General features: G+C 52.3%; 1 protein-coding gene across 2 annotated transcripts in view; it reads right to left on the minus strand.

Moving 5' to 3' along the window:
- Nucleotides 1-15608, minus strand: part of MAPRE3 (microtubule associated protein RP/EB family member 3) — a 36725-nt gene extending 21117 nt beyond the window's left edge. The window contains exon 1 of one of the 2 annotated variants that reach the window (XM_029072162.1): nucleotides 15508-15608. The gene's annotated coding sequence lies outside the window, so the exon portion shown is untranslated. Of the gene's footprint in view, nucleotides 1-5817; nucleotides 5907-15507 lie in introns of those variants that run through there. The other variant, XM_029072163.1, reaches the window with a different exon arrangement.
- Nucleotides 15609-15980: the final 372 nt, after the last annotated feature.

The raw sequence follows: 15980 nt of genomic DNA on the forward strand, positions 1-15980 counted from the left end.
CATTCGGCATCCCTCTCCACCGGATCCTGAATGGAGCCCATTGGGATTTTATCCCCCTGTTGTGTTTGATAGAGCCGCTTTTAACTCCTCACAAATTCCTGTCCTAACCGGGGCTGTCTGTAAAGGGCCGTCCAGCAAGACCGATCAAAAGAACTAGCCAAAGCAGCACATTCGTCCCTCTCCTCGTTAGGGAGACGCTTCCTGATGGAGCTCTGGATTCAGGCCTGGCCCTTGCCACAGCAGGCCCCCCGGGCCGAGCGTTCTGCCATCTGCTCTGAGCCTGGGTTGGAGTCAGTTAACTCGGTCGGCAGGAAACTCCACCTCTGCCTGGGTGACTGCTCCTTCCTCGGGATGACTGACCCCCTCGGGCGAAAGACAAACTGGAGAGGGAGCGACTACGGCAAAGAAAGATCCTTCTAAAAGTCGCTGGATGGGATTCAACCATTTGGAACTCCGGCTGACCGGTGGAGCGGGTCGAGGAACAAAGAACCGCTTGCTGCTGGGTTCCCTTCTGACATCCTGGAGCGACGGGCCCAGCCTTGGAATGGCAGCTCAGTTACGTCCTCAAGCTGTCTGCTTCTGCCAGGCCGCTCATCTGTTCCCAGCGCCGCAGCGCAGGAGCAAATGCAAAATGGGGCTCATCTTTTCCCAGCACTGCCGGCAACAACCTGGCCCATCTGTGGAAGCCAACGAGGCAAGGAACTTCAGCCATTTCATCCACAGTGCAGGGGGCTGGGGCTGTGACGCTTGAGGGGATCTGGGCCTGTGAAGGCAGAGCGGTCAAAAGCACAGTGTTCCATCCAACACACGGTAATAAAATCGCATCGACCCTTTGACTTGTATAGTGCCAGTTTCCAAGAAATGCAGTGCTTTACCAAGCACTTTTGTTCATTATACACACTCAGATGAGCCTTCATAAAGTCCCTCTTGGCTGGGCAAAGGGGAGCAGGCCCAGAGAAATCCTTTCAGCCAGTTAACATGTTAAAACCCTTTGGGTTCTTCATACCAAAATCTCAAAAGAGTTAAGCAATCCTTGCTAGTCTGGCACACACACAGACAGGCCAGTGTATTTCTGGGCTCATGGCAGGGCAGTGTTTCTTACTCTCCTGACTCATCCCACCTCGCTCCACCTCCACCTACGTCTCCACCGTCACTTATCCGACAGCTTGCACCGCGTGCTTTACCCCTCTGCGTGGACCTGACTCGCCTCTCACTCCATCTCCCCCTTCTCCTCTTGGCGTTCCTTCTTCCTACGACCTCCCTCGCCTCCCCTCGTCCCCGGCCTCACAGGTTTTGGTGTCCGTGGAAGACAACCTTCAGTCTGCATCAGCACCTCACTTTGAACTTTATTAATCTCTTTCATCTAAGGATCTCAAAGCAAGTCTAAATGTGCGCTCACGCTTGGGTCGTGGGAGTGGACGTTACCCCATCTTCCAGAAGAAGTGGAGCTACAGAAGAGTTAAATGATTTTTCCCACAGATTCGCCCTGAGTCAGTGATGGAGCTGACTTCCTGTCTATGGTCTCGGTGCTCTCCCTGCCAAACCACCTGACCTGCCTAGATTCTTGGGCACCCTCTCTCTTCCCTCGCACCCCAGAGAGGTGCCTTTTACAGAGAAGCCTACCAGAAGCCAGTTAAGTTTTGGTCGACCTTTTGATGTTCCAGAGGACAACTATTAGACGCTCAAAATTATCTAATACTGGCCTCCTGCAACCCAGCGGGACAACACAGACTTCCCAGATGTTAGAACCTAATCAGAGGTGGGAGGAAGCCTGCGTTTCAAGGCTCAGCCTAAACATAAGAACACAGAAATGAGATTTCTGTAGATCTGTTTATAAAAGGCTTAGAGTGTTAAGCGGCCATACTGGCTGACAGGGTGAACTACGGAATAAGGGCTATTACAGTACAGGTGGTGCTCAGCTAACATCCCATTAAGTTTTCTTAATCACGAGGAAAGCACCAGGTGGGAGGGGAAATGGGCCATTCCTTCTTTCCCAGGAGCTTCAAACAGCTGACCTTGGAGTGGCTGCTTCAGAAGAAGCTTAGTCAGAGGAAGGGCCCATTTATTCCTCTCTGGCAGGCGGCCTTAGGCTAGCCTGGGGTTTTGTGTGCTTCTTCCTTCAGTTCACACACGGGCTTGGCTTGGCTGACCGTGGCCCCTGAAAGCAACAGGGAACTCAAAAACACCCCATCAGGCATTTTACAGTTCATTAGCCATTCCCTTCTCCCACCCCCACGGGATTCCTGCATTAAAGAGGGCCCGTTCCTAGCCCAGATGAGGCAACGCAATGCTCTCCTGTGTGGATGCTGAGAAACAAAATGCCCCAAGCCTAGGCCCAGCTCTTAAGGACCAATTAGGAAATTAGTCTCTTCTGCCAAAAGACAAAAACTCGCTGCAGTGTCAGCGTCCTCTGCCCTCTGGCAACATCTGTGGGGAATCAGACCCAGCACCGCTTCAGAGAAACCAGAGAGAGGCGTCCCAGGCAGAAAGACAGAACTCTGAAACTCTAGGAACTGCTTTTCTTGACATTCCAGCAACCGCCTCAGAGGGATACCCGCGGGATCCATCATCTGTGGATTAGCGAAGGCCCACCTCTATGTCTACCCTCCTTCACCCGGGTTGGGGGATTCTTCCACATTCAAGCCACCGCTGGGGCAGTCATCATCTTGGCCATATGTCCATATCCTCAATTTATTTCTTGATATTGTCTGCCTCCCCCTCTATGCCGTAAGTTCACTGTGGTCAGGGAATATGTCTGTTATACTGTACTCCCCCAGGCGCTTAGAACAGTGCTCTGCACACAGGAAGAACTCAATAAACACAACTGATTGATTGATTAGACCTCAACCAGCCACACCAGAAGTAGTAATAACATTGATTAGATGCAAAGCACTGAACTAAGTGCTGGGGGAGAAACACAAGGACGTTGATTCAGACACAGTCCCTGGCCAGAGGGGTCACATGGTCTAGAAGTCAGGAGGGGACGGACACGGAGGGAAAGAATGAATGGGGTAGATTTAGCAACCACAAGAAAAGCAGTGCACTATTGCTGGGAGGGAAGAGCTTTAGTTTCCTCACTGCTCCAGACCACCATAAACTTCCCAATGTCCTAAGGTTGGCAAGCTAGACTTCAGAGCTAGGGGATGACAGGCTGGGAGGATGTTTTGGGTAGGAATCTCACATTCGGGTTTTCTGCTTAGGGAGGAGGCAGCCACACCACTGGCAGTGATAACAGGTGGTTCAGAGAAAGAGGCAGCTGTCTGTTTCAAAGGTTTCACTTCCATCTTCACCCCCTAAACTCCTGAGGGTGAGGAGAGGGCACATAACACCCAGCTCCCCCTTTCTATAGCAAAATTATTTTGCCGTTAGCTTGAACTTCAAGTCTGTGTGCTTCAAAAGTGTTAGTTAAGAGTTACCGCACCCCTGATTTTTTTTAGCTGAGTTCCCAGGAATTTCACTGCTAACTCGGAACAGTTTTCACCAGGAAGCAGGAGGAGGTAGCTTGCCACGAGGGTGGCTCTGTCTTCCGTCAAAAGGTAAGCCACCATTCAAAGGCCTGATGCTTAACAAGCCCTGTTAGATGGCTGGAAGGTCTACCTGCAGCGGAGCAGGTGGCCCCCTGCTTCTCCTGAGCCCAGTAGCAATGTCCCCAGCCCTGAGGTCTCCAATCCTTTCTCTGCTCCAACCTCCCCAGGCAGCCAAGATCATCTCCCTGCTAACTCTTCTCTTGCTTAAAATGGGGTTTTGAGAGTGGGAATGACAGGCTATTCTGATGCTCACATTTAGCTGTCTTGCCCACGTCCAACTCTACTTCTTTGAACTCAGCATGCCTCCCATCTATGGGTCTGTAAGCACAAACGCTAATTATTAGTGTTTATTCATTTCCCGAACCCAGAGCGGGAAGCAAATAATTTTTACTTTGTGGAGGAAATGAGGACACAGTGTTAGGGTCCTCCCTTAGAGCTTCATGCTCAGACCCCTCCCTGAGAATCAGGCTCCTCCTTGAGAATCAGACCCCTTCCTGAGAACAGACAGGAAGACCCCCAACTGCTGACAGTGATGAGGTAGCACACTGCAGAGAAAGAGGCAGCTGTTGGTTCAAATGGTTTCGCTTCCAACTTCACCCCCTAAACTCTGGGGGTGTCCCGTGGACACCTGACGCTGCAGGGGAATTTGACGAGTAGAATCTGTCACTCTGCAGTGTGCATGCAGGTGGAAACTCTGATGCCCCCTCATTGGAAGACAGAAACTGCAATTATGACTCAGTAACTGGGACAATTCTTGTCAACTCTTCCTGAGGTAACTGCTCCTCGTTCTCCTCTCTCCCACCTCTGACCCCTGGCTCACGCCCTTCCCCTGCCTGGAACTCTCTCCCACTTCAGATCGGCTGTCAACAGATCTCTTCATCTTTGAAGCCCTTCTTCAATCCCTTCTCCTCCAAGAGACCATTCCCAATTCATTTTTCTTCTTCCCAAGTCATATCTCCCTACTCCCACGCGGCTCTCATGCCAATTACAGACGTATGCCCTTACAGCTCTTCTGTACATAGTGATTTATATAATTTAAGAATATACGCGGTCCTTTCCTTTTCTTCTATCTGTAAATTATGCCTGTCTCCTCTGCTAGACGTTCCTTGGGGACAGGGATCCCGAAAGTATTGTACTCTCTCCAACACTTAACACAGTGTTCTATAGGCAGGAGGTGCTCAATATGATTGAGTGATCAAACTCCTTTCTTCCAATCCCCTTCTTTCTCTGGACCTCGCACAACCTGTCCAATTACTCCACTATGGTCATTTCCTCTAACCGCCCCATCTCCTGGGCACCTTCCCATCATGTTTTTCCCCATTCTCGGGCCTTCCCAAGCCACTTTCCAACTGTTGATAGTCCTGAGGGCTTGGAGGCTTGTTGAATGCCTTTCCACCGCCTCCAGGATCTAATCCTTCTCAATTGGTAGGCAGGCACCCCAGGATGTTTTAGCTCTAGGAAACACGAGCGGCCCTGAGCTGGACTTGGCCTCCAACTCCGGGCACATTTTGTTATTATTACTCTAGGAATGTCTTTGGACCCCTGCATCAACGTTCTTCCCTCAGCCCCTTCTGGTTTTGGAGGAAGACCGGATGGAAGGACTTTAACTTAGAGAAATAAGGCACCAGAAGAGACCCCTGAGCATGAATCAGCTTTCCAACGGCGAATAGATCGGGAGCGATGGATTCCAACTGAATGAAACCTCCCAGAATCCGAGACTGGCTGGCCAGGAGATCTTTCCCTTCCAGCCCTATGATTCTACAGTAACCCTGGCCGTGCCCCTCGGTCCCGAGACCATCTGGGCTCATAGTGGATGCCTGTCACTCCCTCTTTATCCCTAAGGAAGAAAGGAGGAGTTGGACAGCTGCCTTAGGTAGCTCAATGCCCCTTCCAAGACCAAGTGATTCGAACAAGCTAGGAAGCAGCTGACCCTCTGACTGTAGTGTGAAGCTAAGTGGGGGAAAGGATTCCACAATCATGACGAGGATTTAGGAGTACCCATCCGTACATTTTCAAATATGTCAAGAATGTTTCAACAAACCGAGGCAGCCGACAGTACCAGAAGGAGCACCGGGGGATCTGAGTCTAATTTAGGCTCAGAAACTGGCTAAATGTAACCTAGGGTGACTGACTCCACTCTTGGCTCAGTTTCCCCATCTGTAGAGCGGGAAAAATATGCAGTACCTACTGACCCTCCAGGGGAATCAAGGACGATGGAACTGCTCAAAAGGGATGGCTTTATTAAAAAAAATGCCAAACAGGATTCTATCCAGCTGAGTGGGAACCTTACCTTCCTATACCCCACTGCAGACTTAAGACTTTCAGCAGCCCTCTGAGGTATTAAAGGCACTGTAGAGAAGCTGCCATCAGCAGCCACTCCTGGAATGGGGAAGAGAGAGAGAGAAGGTTCAGGAATTAGTTCTGCACTTCAGGATCTTTGTAAGCTGAGGCTTAGAACCAAATACTGCGGTGAAGAGAACACAGTTCCTCCCGAGAGGTTGGTTTTTCAGCCGGGTAGAGACTGTGGGAGACTGTGGCTGGGAAATTAAGAGGAAAAGTTCCCCAAACATGAACTAAAACCACAACCACAGGAAAACCCAAGGGGAAGGAGTAGAGGAGGGGAAGGGAAGAATTCTGGAAGTTTTGTTGTCGCTATCACCAGACCTCTGAGTAGGCGGAGCACTGAGCTGAAGCTCAGGGCCACAGGTAAGCTTAGGGATTTCTTCTCTCCAGCAGCCAGTGCCAGTTAAGAAGCCACTGGGAGTTCTGAACAAGACTTGATGGAACAGGGCCCTAGTTCTAAACATCCTCGTGTTTTTGAGAGGGTATGAAGCCACCGGTATGGAGCCCAGAGGGAATCTGGAGTCTGGAGCCTATCTGTAGGAGGAAAAGGGATCCGCTCTGGGGTTAACTCTGCCTTCCAGGGCTGGAAGAGCCCAAGGCGGTAGCAATAGGGTCAGTTCTAGGCTCTCCATTGGGGTTTAGATCTGTTATGGAGGGAAAGATTCTTGAAACAATTCCTGTCAAGAGAAGGGCCCCCGGTTCTGCCCCAGCTTGGATCTTGGCCCCAAGACCCAGGGGTGTGACTAGGGGAACCTGCCAACTAGCTGCCGAATGGGATTCACCCTAGGATACGGAGTTGGGGGTGGTCAAGCCTCCTGAACTACAAACCACCAATGTGATATGGGCCCGAGCCACAGTTTGAGCGAGAGGGTGCCGGCGAGTGGTGGAGAGGAGGGGTCTCTGACAAGATGGAGGTGAATAGCGGTGGTGAGCCAGTGATGCCAAAGTCTGGGGACGGGTGCCACACCCCTCCCAGAGTGGCCATGTGGGTTGGCAGAGCAGCCCTCAGAGGCCTGCCATCGCCGTGGTCAGATCGTTTTCATACCGGAATAGCAGTTCTGGAAATTTTTGTCCTGACCTGTTCCAGTTTATTCTCACAGCTGATCGGGCCACAGAGCACGCTAGCCAGCCTTTGGCTCTGAGTGGCCCAGCAAGTGAACGAGAGAGCCGGAGCCTAGTCTCTCCGCTTGCTGGGGGTCGTAGCTGAGAATGCCACAGGGAGAAATGGTGGACTGTAACAGAGTCCCCTCAGGGGGTCATCTTGTCATGTCAAAAGAGGGCACTTGATAAATCCCCACAGGACTAGCTGCCCTCTTATAATTACCATGTTTATAATAATCAATTATCCATTTATAGCTCTACTGTTCTATTGACTTGTCTCCTGGTTTACACTATAACAACCCCGAGGGCAGAAATTGTGTCCAGTATTTACCATGTTCCTCAAGGGCCTCCTACAGTATTGTGTTTCAGAGAGGTTGCTCTCTCCTCAACTACAGATCCTGACTCCGCTTGGGCCATATGAGGCCAGAGAGGGTGCAGGGCTGTTGGAGTGATTATCTTGTATCTCCCCCAGGGCTTAGTAGAGTGCTTGACACATAGTAAGCGCTCAACAAATACTACAATTAAGTGTGTGAAGAAGTGTGGGTGAGAGGAGGCAAAGTGGGGACCGTGGTTTAGAAGGGAAAACTGACAAGCAGCAGAGTCTAGTGAAAAGAGCACGGGCACGGAAGTTGGAGGAACTGGGTTCTAAACCTGGCTCTGCCAATTTTTGCTGTGTGATCTTGGGTAATTTAACTTCTCTGCGCCTTAGTTTCCTCACCTGCAAAATGAGGATTAAATACCTGTTCTCCCTCCTAAGTAGACTGTGAGCCCCATGTGGGAGAGGGACTGTCCGATCCGATTACCCCGTATCTACCCCAGTGCTTAGAAGAGTGTTTGACCCATAGTGAGTTCTTAACAAATACAATAATAATAATAAAAATAAAATTGGAGGAGATTGACAGCAGAAAATCTCTCTTGGCACCTGTGTCTCCCCCAAATTGTATTAAACCAGTACACCTATAAAAATAGTGCATACAATTTATACATGCTCTGCTCCACATGGAATTTCAATAAATTCATTATTTATTTTCATTTACATCAGGAACTAGGAGTCAGAGCGTTGGGAACACAATTTAGACATTTATGAAAATAATGCCTATATTTGGAGGAGCGGGGATCCTTGGATTTGATGAAAGGAAATCTGGTCCCCTTAACCTAAAATGTCGAGTGCTGCGTGCATGCGCGCACACGCTCGCTCGCTCTCTCCTCTCAGCTGAGAAGCCCCAAGTGTGAGCGATAGCTCAGCCAGCACGGCCTCTTCTCCCAGGCCAAATCACTTTGAGATGCTGGGAGAAAAGGGCAGCGATGAAGCTGCAAACCTAATCGACGTTCATCTTGGGAGTTGCCAGCCTGGTCTCTCCCCATAGAAAACCAGGGCAACCGGAGAGTAAATCAAAGTTCCTGACAGCCTCGGGTGAGCAGCAGGGATTGGAGGGGCTGGCTGCCAAAATCAGGCTCCTGCAGGAAGCCTGACTAAGCAGGTCACATTACACCGCACAGATAAGACTCCGGCAGGCACGCAGTTCCACACAAGAGGAAGGGCTGCTCAGTTTCACTCGGCGCTCTTGGGCCCGACTCTTTCACCAGGCAATACACTCATCGATCCAACTCGGGTCTCAGTGACTCACCGGTGACAGTACCCAGGTGCTCGCTGACTTGCCAGAGTGGGCCAACACCGATCGTTGGGATGCCAACGCCAGAGCCCGGCAGTCACCACGCAGGCGGTGCCCTTGGGGCGGCGGGAAGCCTCCTCTGACTCTCACTCTCCTCTGTTGTACTTTGTCTCTCCAGGCCACGTTCCCGGAGCAGCTGGCTAACAAGCCAAGGGAGTAGGGGAGGACCCTACGCCGTCCCGGACCCGAAGCGTTTGCTTAGTTACGTCGGTCTCGATGGTTTCTGCTGAGCACCCCTTTACGGCGGCGGAGGCAGCAGCAGAAGCTCTGGATTCTCCCGGTTCTGAATTCCTGGCACAGGGGGCGGCACCCTACGGTTTGAGAGCCAGATCCGTCTCTCCTCGGAGCCAAATGTGGCTCTTGAGCCCGGGGGTGCGGGAGTGGAGCATGTGAGACAGCTGTGCAGGGGCTCAGGATAAGAGGGGCGTGTGTGGCGTGTGTTGGGGAGCGGGGAGGGGGCAAACACCTCACAACACACAGTGCCGGACCAATGCAAGGCGGCACCACCGCTGGCCCCTACCTATAAGCTGCGGTGGACGACGCCCGCATCTGGGCTCCGTTCGGCCCGTGGCTGCTGGGGCAGTGGAAGAAGCCTGCCCCAGGCGGACCCCCAAACTCTCCGCCTGATGGAGCAGGGGGGCATCGGCCCTCAGAAGGACACGGACCCGGGTCTCCCGCCTGGAGGGCCTTCGGGGAACTCCAGGACTCGGCGGGTGACGCCGGGGCCGGACCCCCACCTCTCGGCCTGAAGAATCCTCACCGTGTTTTGCTTAGGGAGTCCCCCTCCCCTTCACCGAGGGGAATCCCTGCCCACCCTGGAGGTCTCGGTGGGTTCGGCAGCTCTCTGCAACCAGAAGGGAAGGAGGGAAGGGAGGCTGTGGGCCGGGGCATCCACCCACCGGGCATGCCCCTGCCTCCGCACCTGGGCAGCACAGCTAAATCCCATCACTGTCTGTGGGGTGGGACGGTGTCAGGCTCTGAGGTGGGGATAACGGGACAGATCTGCGATCTGAAGGCAGGCCCCGGTGGGTCCGAGCTGCGAGGGAAGGGCTGTCCACAGCTGCCCGTGCCTGGCTAGGTGGGTCCTGCCCTCTCACATTCCTGGGGTGAGGAGAGGGAAGGGGGCAGAGGCCCACCATGTCTCCCTTCCCCTCTCCTTCCCCTGCCTTCCCTCACTGGCAGCAATAGCTGTTGCTACGAAGCAGTGCGCAGTGTGACATAAGGGCGTCACGTGGGGGCCCCGTAAAACCAAAGAGCCCTGGGTCCCCAGTGGCGGGGGCTAATCCGGCCTAGCCATCGCTAACCGGGGGTCGTACGGGGGTTAGGTAAGAGGCATTCAACATGGCTGCTGCAGAGGGTGGTGGGTCGGGGGAAATGAGGCTTTTAAAATGGTTTGATTCCCAATGAATCAAAATGTGTGCTTAAATTGTACCTTTGCCTCTTTGTACACCAACCACTCTGCGATTTCATTTTGTTTGGCTATTCTGTACGGAAAGGTTCCTGACCCCTGTCTTAGAAGACTTGTCTTGCACCGTGATTCACCAGGTTTTTCTAAACAGTTTTCCAAGTCCATCTAACTTGTCATCCATTTCAGGATCCGGCTCCGACCTCTCCTCCCTGGTTTGTGGCAGCAACCCCGGCCCCTCGCCTAGTCTACTATACGGACGACCTGAACTGGGTTCCTCATTTCGGTAGCTTCATTGCAAATCCCAACTCTCTTTTCGACAGTAGCTATTTCAGTCGGAAAGTGCTCTGGGTCGAAGCCGATCTGAGAGATTCTATTATGAAATTGTGACCGTGAACGGTACGAGACTTGGGCCTCATTCCCGAGGCAGCAGACGCACAGTAGCTTCTTGTAAGGTCTTTTCCCTCTCAACCCGAGGCCTAGATGAAACACCACCATTCAGACTTGAGGCTGACTGACTAAACCAGAAGACCTGAAAACCAAACCACCCCTCCTCACCATATGCAAACACACACACACACATGCACTAATTCAGTCAACGGTTCCACATAAAGGCACCGCACAACGGTATTTCAAATAATCAGGTCAGCTTGAATGCACTGAGATAAAGGGACATTTCATACATTTCTATTTTTGCAGTTTGAAACGCTCCATAACCCAAGCTTCACAGAATCATTCCCAACCCCATTACTCTCTCACCTGACCTTCTCTATGGGATGCTAAGAAATCGCCTGTCAGGCGGGGGTCCTCCTCAGCTTTTCAACATGGAACAAAGTGAGCCACTGTACAATTTTTGAAAGGAACAGTTTTTGTTCGACACTTGAGTAAGTGCCGGTAGGAGTTGAAAGCTTCCCATTGGCTCTCCAGAGCTTTGGCGTTTCAAGTCCAATAAAATATTAGATACCCCCCCACAGCGCTGGCAGGAACGTCATCGGGCAGTGCTACGTGAGGGTCCCCTGCTCACTAACCGGAGTGGCCAGGAAATCTGAGGAAAGTCAGTATTCAGATCTCCATTTGTAGCACTCCATTACCCTCGTCAGAGCCTACAAAAGCCAAACTTCTGTGACCTCCCTCGGCGTAAGTCAGAATGTGGGAGAAGGATGATTGTTTTGGTGGTAGGAGATGAGTGAATAACTGCAGGGTGACAGAACCCCTGCCTTGTCCTGTAACATTCCAGAAGATGAGCACAGTCTGTTTATGGGAGTTCGTTTATTTTTTTGAAATATTTTTTAAGCGCTTACTGCACACCATGCACTGTACTAAGCGCTGAGGTAGGTATCAGATAATCAGGTTGGACACAGTCCACGTCCCACATAGGGCTCACGGTCTTCGTCCCCATTTTAGTCATGAGGTAACCGAGGCCCAGAAGTTAAATAACGTGCCCAAGGTCCCACAGCAGACACATGGTGGAGGGGAGATTAGAACCCAGGTCCTTAGGACTCCCAGGCCTGTGCCCTATTCGCTAAGCTACACTACCTCTCTATTAACTAGAAAAGCTAGTCACCAGAGTAAGCCCCCACCTAGGGAGAGTTTTAATCAATATACATAACAAGGAGGCCCTGAACATGCAGAAACTTTAAAGGAAATAGCTCCATATTGTTATTTTTTCCTAAGGATTTTAACATATAAATAGGCAGGTGGGAGAAAGGCAGGACCCCCTTAGGCAGTTAGAGTGTGAAAAGACATTTTTTGTTAAAATCAGGATAAAACCTCTTCATGGCAAACTTGTTTATACTTCATCTTTTCTATAATGGATTTTCCCATTAGTTCTTGGACCACATTGTATAAGTCAATATTTTAAGGTTGCCATCCAGTGAACTCCCAAATTCCAATCTCCCAAAATGGGTTCACTCAGTGTCCCTAAAAGAGATTTTACCAGAGAGAGAGGCACTGCTTTCACAAATCCCAATTCACCTGGACACTCCCAATTCTGTAGACAATGTCACAGTGCTCCGCACCCTGTAAGCGCTCAATAAATACAACTGAATGAACGTATGCGATATGTCCATCCTCTTCTCCCACCTGGACTTAACAGCTCCAGCTGCTCACATCCTCCCTCTGGCCTGGAACTCCCTCCCCCTTCACAGAGGACAGACCGCCACTCTCCCCATCTTTGAAGCCTTATTAAAATCATATCTCCTCCAAGAGGTCTTCCCCAACTAAGCCCTCAACTCCTCTACTCACTCTCCCTTCTGCGTTGTCCGTGCACTTCGATCTTTAAGCACTGCTATTCTCCCTATCCTCAGTCCCACAGGGCTTAGGAACATATCCAAAATTTAATTTTTTAATGTCTGTATCCCCCTCTAGACCGTAAGCTCCTTTTGAGGAAAGAACATGCCTATGCCCTTCAATCTTTAAGCCCTTGATTTTCTCCTTATCCTCAGCCCTTCAGGACTTATGAACATACCCATAATTTATTTTAATGTCTATCTCCCCCTCTAGACTGTAAGCTCCTTTGGGGCAGAGAACTCTACTGTACCGCATTCTCCCAAGTGCTTAATACAACACTCTGCACATAGGAAGTGCTCAAAAAATACTATTGATTGACTGACCAGCTACCAGGCTCCCCGTCTCTCTCCTGTTCCAAGGATAATGTCCTTTTTTTCTCCAAAATTTCCCTAGTATTCATTTTCTCTCCTTCATTCAAATACCAGCTTCACCTCTAATTGGTCTAGTTGTCTAACTTCCATCTCTGGGGGGACTGTCCCCTTTCTGTCCTACAAAGATCTCTGCCACTTTGTTCTGTTCCGACTGGTTACTGATGAACCATCCTCCCTGTCATTCAGATATCTCACAACTTACTCTTTGGGCTTTAATGGCTCTCGTTTCCAAACCATTTGGTAACAGGTGACACGATAAGAAATACCTTTCTTTCACACACCTTTTTCTCTTCATTTAAAAAGTCTGACGTCTGATAGTTTAGTAAATACCAAGAGCTCTTCCACAGCTGTAGTAAGGTATTCACTCTCTGCTGCTTTTTTTTTTTTTTAACAGGGGAGGAAGAAGCAGGGAATCATATCTTTGATTTTCCCAGTAGTCAGTGGTTCCAGGCAGGTTAAGCAGGCCCAAATTTTCCATTACTTTCCACCCCGTTTCGCGATACTGAACAAAAGCACAACAAAGGACAGTCTGTATTTGTCCAGTCTGGTCAGGACCACGGGTCCCACACTGGGGTTTTTCAGGTACACCCATACTCAGAGGTGAATTTAACAGTCAGCGGCGCCTTCGAGCATGAAGGACAAAGATGTGTATCTACGTATTCAACACAGCCACTCCGTCACAGACGTCTCTTAAAACCTACACAATAAGTTAAAAGACTAAACTATTTGTTCAAACTCATCCACCTCAGGCGGGCTGGAAAGTTCTCTCTCAAGCACTCAGAACAGTGCCGTGCACACTGTCGGCGCTCGATAAATACCACTGATTGATTGATTTCTGACTCGTCTTTCCCTACTGTTGGTCAGAATAGGCTCGACGCAGGAGGAACCGTTGTCAGGTCTGCCGGCCTTCTCTTGCCTCGCTTGGACGGTCATTTCATCAGACCATCCAGAACGGGTCTGAGGCCACTGGGCAAAGGGGTCATGACTCTCAGGCCTCAGAATCCCCCTCCACGCTGGTCAGGGCTCTGGGAAGCAGATCTGGGGCTTAAAAACCAAGGCGCCATGAAGCCCCGGTCAAATGCAACTGGATTTTCCAAGGTCCGGCCGGCCCCCAACAACTCCAAAGAAGTAGAGCATTTAGCGGTCGCCCATCCATCCCACCCACATCGGGGCAGCCCCCCCAATTTCTTGAACCCAGGTGGGGCCGGCCTCGTGGAACAGGCTTATGCTCCCTGAGTTCCCGACTCTACCCTGTAATCTGGGAAGCATTAAAAAAAAAAAGAAGGCATCAAAGGAAGTTGGTAAACACAGAAGTCGGTGGTTAGGGGACCCACAGGTTGAGGCATGTTTTAAAAGGCTGTTCCTGGCTCAGCACAACCAATGTAAATGGCTCTGACTTCAGCCTAGTTTTCTCTTGGGCTCAGAAAACAAAACTGCCATCGGGGACCGTCCCCCACCGGGGATGGGGAGGGCAAGGAGGCGGCGGCCGCGGCTCTAATAGGGGAACTGCCTCACTGGGGAACGCAAGGAACCGTTTAGACTGTGAGCCCGTTGTTGGGCAGGGATGGTCTCTAGCCGTTGCCGAGTTGTCCATTCCGAGGCCTTAGTCCGGCGCTCTGCACATAGTAAGCGCTCGATCAGTACGACTGAATGAATGGACTTTGAATTCATTGAATGAATGAATGGTGGCATGGATGCCACAGGGCCATATCCCAACGAGGCCCAGCCTGGACAGGCCCAGGCACCTTATCATTTCGCCCCTGCAAAGGACTCTGCAAAAGGATGATTTTACTGCATCACAGGCTTTCCCTACCCCGACACCTCCACTCCCAAAGGCTCTCCTCCTCCTCCTCTGGCCGGGCAGCCTGGGCATCCTTCCAGTTTGGGCATTAGCAGGTGGGTCGCGGCCTCCAGCTCTAAGGCTGCCCCGGGCGCTGTGCGGCGCCTGGGATGACGAGGCCGACGAGGGGTCGCCCCGACCCGGGATGCCCAAAAGGGGGGATGGGGGGGGCAAAGCAGGTGGGTGGGGGGCACTGCCAGTCCTCTCACCCACCCTTTTCCTTGGCCCAGCCTGGGGGAGAGGCCGACGGGGAGGGGGAAAGGGAGGGAGGGAGGGAGAAAAATCTCTTTAAAGTCGGAGATGGTGGAGGGTGGGGGTGTCCCTGGGACGGAGGAAGCCATCCTTTAGGGAGGAGGAGGAAGAAGAAGAGGAGGAGGAGGAGGAAGAGGGGTTTTGTTTTGCTGTCTCCCCCGTTTAGACCGTGAGTCCCTGCCCTCTCTGTTGCCCAACTGTCCACTCCTAGCGCTGAGCCCAGTGCCCTGCACACAGTATTGCCCAGAGGATTGACTGAGTGGAGGTGACCAGCCCCCCTTTCCCTCTGCTCCCCCTCACCCCCCACCTTCCCCCTTCCCCTCCCCACCGTGCTCCTCTGCAGACATTACTCCCCCTCCCCCGGAGCCTCATCTTTATCACCCTATTTCTTTTGCTCATTCATTCAGTAGTACGTACTGAGCGCTGTGTGCAGAGCACCGGACTAAGCGCTCGGGATGGACCATCGGGCCCCAGAGAGGGACCAGCCCTGCCCAGCGACGGGCTCAAGGCGGGGGAGGGATGGTCCCTTCCAAGCTCTGCCCCTAGCAGGGGGGTCCAGCTGCCTGAATGAAGGAATGGATGAAGGAGGGGGAGGGGGAGGGGGAGGGGGGCGTCCTCGGCCTCCGGCGGATGCAGCCCCGCCGCCTCCCGCTGCATCCCTCCCTCCCTCCCTCCCTCCCTCTGTCCCCGTCCGGTCCTCACTCACGGTGCACGGGGCCGCTCCCGGGCGGAGCGGGGCAGCGGGGGCGATGCGGACGGTCCCGAGCGGAGGCCGCCACCGCCGCTCCGCCTCCAACGCACCGACACTGCGGGGCCCGGAGGGGCGGGAGGAGCGCACTGCGCAGGCGCGCTGCGGCCGCCGCGGTCACCCTCCTCCCCGCCCCTCCCTCCCGCGCGGGGGCGGGGCCAAGGCCCCCGCCGTCTCCACGGCAACCGAGCCGCCACAGCGCCCCCCTCCGGTCACCCCGCGCCTCTTCCGGCCCCGCCCCATCCCCATGGCAACGCAGGACCCGGCCGCCCCACTCATTCATTCATCCAGCCATCCATTTATTCATCCATCCATTCGTTCACTCCTTAATAATAATAATGTTGGTATTTGTGATGGATGGATGGATGGATGGATGGATGGATGGATGGATGGATGGATGGATGGATGGATGGATGGATGGATGGATGGAT

This window comes from Ornithorhynchus anatinus, chromosome 9 (assembly GCF_004115215.2).
Source record: "Ornithorhynchus anatinus isolate Pmale09 chromosome 9, mOrnAna1.pri.v4, whole genome shotgun sequence".
NCBI classification, from domain to species: Eukaryota; Metazoa; Chordata; class Mammalia; order Monotremata; family Ornithorhynchidae; genus Ornithorhynchus; species Ornithorhynchus anatinus.